At 34.4% G+C, this 8,395-nt stretch overlaps 1 long non-coding RNA gene across 1 annotated transcript; it reads left to right on the plus strand.

Annotated features, from left to right (window-relative positions):
* The first annotated feature begins 830 nt into the window (after positions 1 to 830).
* Positions 831 to 2,969, plus strand: LOC110936732. The gene is made up of 3 exons (XR_002590234.2): positions 831 to 1,164; positions 1,319 to 1,617; positions 2,603 to 2,969. It is a non-coding gene; the product is annotated as an uncharacterized LOC110936732 (long non-coding RNA).
* The last annotated feature ends 5,426 nt before the right edge of the window (positions 2,970 to 8,395 follow it).

The following is an 8,395-nucleotide window of genomic DNA, read 5'->3' on the forward strand; positions in this document are numbered from 1 at the left end:
CTGCAGTTGTTTTTATGTTTTGTTCGATTTCACTCTTCAGCCAACAGCCCACAGTTCACACACAGAAGCCAGAAGGCCCTTCGATTTCACAGTCACAACCTTCATCTTCGATCACGGAGTCGGATCAGTTCACAGGTAACTTATGATTTAAGATTGATTTAGTGATTTACGATTTCAGTTATTATGTCGAATTCGGTTATTCAGTTAAGTTATGTCGATTTCAGTTAATTTATGTTGTCGATCAGTTAAGTTAAGTTATTTACCATTTCAGTTAACTTATATAGTTATGTCGATTTCAGTTAAGTTATGTCGAATTCAGTTAATTTATGTTGTCGATCATTATTTAGGCGTTAACTTAATTTGATACAAACTTTATTTAGTTAAAACCTAAGGGCACATTTTTTCGAGCTCGAACAGGGTACATGAATTCTCAGGGCCGGCCCTGGTTATATCTATAAGAACCATATTGTACGGGTTGAATAAATGTAATTTTATATATCAAATAATAAAAAAGTTATATCTTTAAAACCACGTGTATTACATGGGTTGAATAAATGTAATATTGTTTACCAAAGAATAAAAAAAAGTTAGAGTAAATTACAAGTTTTGTCCTTTATGTTTACACCAAATTGCAGGCGGTGTCCTTTGCCTTTAAAATTGATAAGTTTTGTACTTTATGTTTCAAAATCCTACATGTTATGTCCTTTAGGCCTAACCCAGTTTATTTTTCAGTTAAATAAGAACATGTGCAGATCACATGGGGGTAGAAATGTCATTTGTTAATCCACTTATCTTTTCTTCCAATATAAACCATCCTAAACCCTAATCCTTCACATTTTCCCCCAAATTGAAATCAGACCTGCCACAACCTAGTGCCACCACCACCACCACCCACCCCACCACCCACCACCATCGGTTCATCACCACCAAAAGACTGGTACAACAAACCCCAAATTCTTTCCCTAAACCCTCAAACCACCACCTTTTTTTCTTCTCAGCCCGAAACTCACCACCACTTCCCTCGAGCTCATGGTGCCAAGAAGAATCCATGAAAGAAAGGAATCAATGAAACTAAGATTTGCTAGCATCAATTTATTCAACCAAATAGCATCTGATCAATTCGAAAAGAAGAGAAGTGGAAAATCATACATCATAAAAACAAAGGTGGCAATTTCCTTCACCAAAATCTACTTTTCTGTTTCATAATTCAACCCTTCTTATTTGCAACAATAACCAAATAATTAAAGTTATTTTAGACAATCGAAATAAAATAAAACCATCTATTTGTAAATATATTAAATGATGCAAAAAAATGTAGAAAAGAAGGCTCAGATCCGTTTAGAAAGAAAGAAAGGGAGCGGGAGCAAGAGGATTATCTGCCATGGCTGCAAAAAGAGAGGTTGCAATGTGCAGAGCACTTCACCCTCCTCTGATTTTTCCTTACCAAGCTACATATCATCCCTAAATCTTGTCCCAGTTTGAAGAAGTTGGATCAGAATACTATCATCACAGCCTTTAAAAGTTGTTAAAGAATATGAGGGGGTGGAGGTGGTTGTGGTGGAATGAGGATTACGAAGACGAATAAACGTAACCCTAATTTTCTTCCCCAATTGGCAGGTGAGAATTCAATTCATGTGAAGGATTAGGGTTTAGGATGCCTTATATTGGGGGAAAAGATAAATAGATTATCAAATGACATATTTACCCTCATGTGACCTGCACATGTCCTTATTTAACTGAAAAAATAAACTGGGTTAGGTTTAAAGGACATAACGTGTCAGATTTTGAAACATAAAGTACAAAACCTATCAATTTTAAAACCCTCGTGTATTACACGGCTTGAATAAAGATGATTTTATAGACCAAAAAATAAGAAAATTATATTTAAAAATACTAATGGGTATACTCGGTACACGATAGATACGGTGATTGCGGAGATAATTATTGAAAAGAAAATACAATGGTCAAACATGTTATTCAAGAAGCAAATTAGCAGTCATTTGAGTGGTAAAATATAAATTATATTTAAAAAGCCCGTAATAAATATAATTTTATATATAAAGTAATATTGAAATAAAAAACTAATATGAGATTAGGGCTAAAACTTTTACAACTTTAGAAAGACTATAAGAGTAAAAAGTAGAGAATTGTATAACTTATAAAAGCGTATACATGAGGTGCATTTATTTTTCTATCTTGAGCTAGTATTTATACTACATAAAGATTAACTATTTGGTAGACAAGTTTAACTACTTGATAGACAATTAGTATGGGTACATTATCTATAAGTTTGACAAATTGATCATTTATTTGCTTGGGAGATCTAGAGGTAAATCTTGATCTTCATGGTAAATGTGATATTATATCTATAACATATAATATTCATAACACTCCCCTATGGATGACACTTTGCAAACTGGGGTCTTTAAGTACTACCTCATTAAAAACCTTGTTAAAGAAAAACTCAATGGGAAAAAACCTTAGCTAAGGGAAAAAGAATACAGTCTATAGCTCCCCCTCAAGTTGCAATACGTAAGGCATTATATTCTCCGTATGTGACGCATTCCAATATCATGAACGTGTTTCCTGAAAATTGCTGTAGGTAGTGCTTTTGTGAGAAAATCAGCTGAATCATTGTGGGATTGGACATATCTCATCTTGACCTGACTGTCTTTAATAAGGTCCCGAGTATATGCAAAGAATCTTGGTGGTATATGTTTTGTTCTATCATTTTTGATATACACTTCTTTCATTTGAGAGACACAAGCTACATTATCTTCGTGGATAGGAGTTGGACTTCGATCTTTCTCAAGCCCATAAGAAGTCAATATGTGTTATGACATAGATGTTTACCATACATGTTCTCTTGAAGCTTAATGTAATGCAATGACTTCAACATGGTTCGAGGATGTCGCAACACGTGTTTGTTTCTGAGAACGACATGAAATCGTAGTTCCTCCATTCATAAATACATATCCAGTTTGAGATTTTGCTTTATGGGGATCGAATAAATAACATGCATCTGCATAACCAACTAACCCTTCTTTTAAATCATTACGATAAAATGAGCCTAAATCAACAATACCTCGAAGATATCAAAAAATATGTTTAATCCCATTCCAGTGCCTTTTAGTAGGAGCTGAACTAAATCTTGCTAACAAGTTCACTGTAAAAGAAATGTCAGGTCTCATACAATTCGTAGGATACATAAGTGCTCAAATTGCACTAAGATATAGTACCTCTGGAGCAAGAACTTCTTTGTTATACTCACAAGGACGAAATGGATCATTTTCGACATTAAGTAATCTAACGACCGTTGGAGTGCTCAAAGGATTTGCCTTGTCCATATTATACGCTTCAACAACGTTTCAATATAATTCGTTTGATGCACAAGTATTCCATTGCTCATATGTTCAATCTGTAAACCAAGACAATATTTGGTTTTTCCAAAGTCTTTCATTTAAAATTCTCTCTTTAAAAGAATAACTACTTCATGAATTTCTTTTTGCGTCAAGACTATATTTAGATCATCAACATATACAGTTATAATTACATATCTAGACATGGTCTTCTTAATAAAGACACATGGACAGATAAGATTATTTGTATATCCTTTACTTATCAAATACTCATTCAAATGATTGTACCACATCCTTCCAGACTGTTTTAACACATATAAAGATCTTTGTAATTTGACCGAATACATTTCTTTGGGTTTTGAACTTAACGCTTCAGGGAGTTTGAATCCTTCAGGGATTTTCATATAGATGTCACTATCAAGTGATCCATACAAGTAAGCTATACGACATCCATAAGACGCATTTCTAAATTTTTAGAAATTGCTAAGCTGATTAAGTATCTAAAGGTTATTGCATCCATAACGGGAGAATATCCTTCTTTATAGTCAATCCCTGGCCTTTGTGAAAAACCTTGAGCTACAACTCTGGCTTTATATCTTGTAACTTCATTTTTCTCATTTCGTTTTCGTACAAAAACCCTTTTATACTCTATAGGCTTTACACCTTAGGTATAACAACAATAGATCCAAAAGTTGTTCATTTGTTAAGTGAATCTAATTCAGCTTGCATAGCGCCTTTCCATTTATCCTAGTCATGTCTATTTTGACAACCATTCACATATTTTGGTTCAGAGTCATCATCTCCACCAATGATGTCACTTGCCATAGAATAAGAAAATATCTCATCAATATTTTCCATTTCATATCAGTTCCATACGATATGTGTATTACCATAGTTGATTGATATCTCTATGTTAATATCATCTACATCTTCCTCATGAAAGGTTTTGGTATTCACCGTTTCATCAAAATCATTTTCTTTATGGTCAATTTCCTTTACATGTGTTTTTCTTTTTCGATGATTTTAACCTTCGAACCGATTGGCCTTCCACGTTTTAAACGTTTCTGACATTCATGAGTCATCTTATTATCTATTGTCTTACTTGGGATCTCAACTCGAGCTGGAACATTAGCAGCTGGTATATGAGATTTAGTAAATCTGTTTGTATCAGTAAAAGCATCAGGCAATTGATTTTCAATTTCTTGCAACTTATAATCTTTTGAACCTCTGTCTCACATTGTTTTATCCTTGGATCAAGCTGGGACAATGAAGGCACACACCATGAGACATCCTTTTCTTGTTTTTGTATTTTCTCCCCCTAATGCCTGGAACATTGCCATGTTAAAGTGACGGTGAGGCCCAAAACAGCTTTTGATCACAGTGATAATGATTGACACATACACAAACACCTATCAATTAGGTATTTCAGAGATAAAACTAAGAAAACCAAGAAAACTAAGAATAAGGTGAAGAATCTTGACCAAGGTTGATTAGTAATCCCATAATGATAAACACAATCAAGGATCCTGAATATTGGATTAAAGCACAAGTATCAGAAGATTGTACAATGATAAAAACACAAAACCACCTTAGTCCAAGAAACTTGGAAACCTAAGGAGTGGTGCATTGATATATATAGACATTGATTACCCGACGTAATTAACAATTACGCTGGGAACCTAATTACGTCGCCACTGATTAGACAGATTACAAAATAGTCAGTTTTGGCCCCTCTAGTTTATCTAACTATTACTAACAAGCTCTAAACTATAAAACTCAAGTACCAACGGTCTCGAAACGTTCTAACAATATCCTCCTATACCGTTGCGTACTCTAAGAGTCTTTGTTCCTTGTCTTGAGCTTTCGGGCTGGCGGTTTCTTCTTCAGCATTCGTTGGCGGTGTTGTTTGATGAGTAGCAGCTTCATTGGTTGTTGGTGGGTCCTCCATAGTGACTTCATATGTGGATGAAGTCGGAGGTCGTATGACTTGCACATCTGATTCTGATGAAGGATCTTTATCTTGAGGAGTGGATGATTGTAGTTCAGTAGATTTTTCAGCATCTTTTTCTGTCTAGCTTCATCCTGCTCATTTTGTTCTTCAATTCTGAATGGAATCTCCATCATTTTCTTCTTTCTTTTTTTCTTTGGCTCTCTCTACTGCTTGTTGGAAGGGCATTCCTTCCTCCAGATACTCATTACCAGCTCCCACATGTATCTTATGTCCATAAAGGATGTTCAGGTCAGACAAGCAAAACATAAACTGTGACAACCCGTACATTCAAGGTTTGAACCGTTCACTCTATCGATTACGTATTTATGTTTCGTGACGTTTTACTGTCCGCATCGCACTATTAAGTCTAACACTTTTAAATGTATTCATATATATATATATATATATATATATATATATATATAACTATTTATTTATAAATACCCAAACTCGAGACACTATTGTATGTAACTCATGCGGAACCGAAACACGCAACCCAACCTGACCTCGTAACAACCCACGCAGAATAAACCCAAACTGCTACCATTACTTGTAGCCCACTTACCTTGGCCCGACCCAAACCTGTATACCCGAAACCCTTTAATTTCTTAAACCTTGAGCTCTAAATACCACTTGTAACACTCTAGCCCGTTTTCTATATTTTAATAAAAACGCGGATAATTAGGTCCCAGATTTTTTGCTTTTTTTAAAATATTTAACGTACGAGTCTGGGTTAACGGATAACCTAGACAAACCAACTTAATGGGTATTACACAAATAAGTTACCACCTAAAACAATAAGGTTTTAATACATAAAACTTTGTCACGCGTGATCATGCTTCAACTTTCCCGTGAAAAATCTCCAAAGAGATATTGGTTTATTAGTGTTTGGTTCTTCACATGTTTGGTCATCCTCCGGTTCCCGTCCTTGAGATAGCCTATTATAAACATTAAAAAAATAGTGTTTAAGTTAAACCGTCAAACGATTTTAATCAAACATTTAAATGATAATATTAACCACAATAAATTTCATCCAAACATGTTTTTATTTCAGCCCCCATACCCGGGCACTGAAAATGTGTTTTCTCAAATCACTATTTCGGTTTAGAGTTAATTACCCAACCGACTGTTATGAGGCATTTTGCATTCTAACTCATGCCTCCTACTTTCTTATCGAGATTTTTGTTATATCTTCCACCACAACTTCCTTTATGGTGGTTTATTCTAGGAAAAAAATATGTATTCCAATTTTACCCTCCGGTATGACATTTTACCAAAATGGCCCGTTAAAAGACATAAATCGAAAGGTCTACGCCTTCCATTTTAATGTTACTAAAAGAACAACCCAATTATGGGACTCATTTTTGTCACACCCTAACCGATGGTGGAAACATCGGAGTGAGACGAAAACGAGATAGCAAGAGACTTCATAACACTAAATATGACAAGTATTTAATAAACAATATTTCATTTCATTGCTAACATCAAGTACATTGTTCGAAACAGAATTACAACAAGTTTGAAACAAAACAAATTACAACAAGTATCGAATGACTAAACGAATAAACACGAATTAAAGTTTGGTGCGTTTCTAGTCTTTCCTACTAGATTCTTTTTCACGCGTCATGATCGTCATCAATTTCCTGCAATATGTATTAAAGCATAGTTCAATACAAAAGTATTGGCGAGTATACAAGTTTGATTACTAGCATAAGTATGAGAGTTTAAACGAATCCACATGGCATAATTGTTATCAAGAATTAACATATAACTAGCATGCAACTATAAATGTCAACCCAAAGATTTCTGCTAGCGTAATCTTGTCGTAGCAATGACAAGACCGTTATGATTAACTTAACATGACCTCGAGAATACTGGCGGTACGATACTCCTATAGCGTTATACATGTTAAGGGAGGCTTGTACGAAGTTAATGACAAGTATAAAGCATAAGAATAGTCTAGCATATACGAATTCAAGCATAACGTATTAAACATGTATATTGGATTGTTTGTTTGTGTTTTAAGCATATAGTATGTGATTGTGTGAGTTTGATAATGTATACATATTGCACCCCAAAATGTTAAAATAAAAAGGGTCATGCACACTCACGGTTTTGCAAAACTTTCCGATTATCCGCGAATTGATGAGTTGTTGAGAATGGGGAAACGAACGTGTATGGTCATTCGGAGTTTATGGAGTGGTTGGATTCAGGATTTAGAATTCAAGTACAAAAAGTATGTATACACGAAAATATATCTCGTTATTCGGGATTTAGAATTCAAGTACAAAAAGTATGTATACACGAAAATATATCTCGTCTAAGTACTCGTTCTGACACTAAGTTTTATGTGATTTCATGGGTCCTAACTTGCCCATTAGAATAATAAACAAGAAACTTAGAACAAAGATAAAATAACCTAAGTTCGTAACACCAAACCACAAACCGGTTAGTATCATTAATTCGGCTAGAAAATTACATATATATATATACACACACACACATATATATATATATATATATATATATATATTATATAGTATATCTTATAATAAGTCCAACATGAATGTCATAGATAACATGTAACTCAAGCATGGAGGTATGAACACCTCATTATATGATTCACCAAAGCACAAAGTTTACCAACTTAGTTGGTAAACCCGGTTGGTCATGAATGAAAGTAAAGTACAACTATTCTATTAACATACTAAGTAGCCAAATAAGAACAACCGGAGCGTGTCATACCAAACATCGCAAATGTTGGAGGCGATGTGGGGTTAACTTACTTTAGGACTAGAAGACTACTTAGTGAATTTGAATAAAAACATCAAGTGAGGTGGTGGAACAAGTTAGGATAGTCAAGGTTTCCAAGGTTCACAACTTTACCAAAACACAAGTCTTGCCATATGAACTATGGTAAACTTGGATGGTTTCAACACTTGTGGGTTGTAACAACCCGCATCTTTGAAGTCAAAGTACAAGTTAAAGTCAAAGTCAAAGGAAGAAAAGATTGCTAATTCGATCTGTCATTCCTTGCTTAATTATT

The sequence above is a fragment of the Helianthus annuus genome, chromosome 4, assembly GCF_002127325.2.
Source record: "Helianthus annuus cultivar XRQ/B chromosome 4, HanXRQr2.0-SUNRISE, whole genome shotgun sequence".
In the NCBI taxonomy this organism is placed as follows: Eukaryota; Viridiplantae; Streptophyta; class Magnoliopsida; order Asterales; family Asteraceae; genus Helianthus; species Helianthus annuus.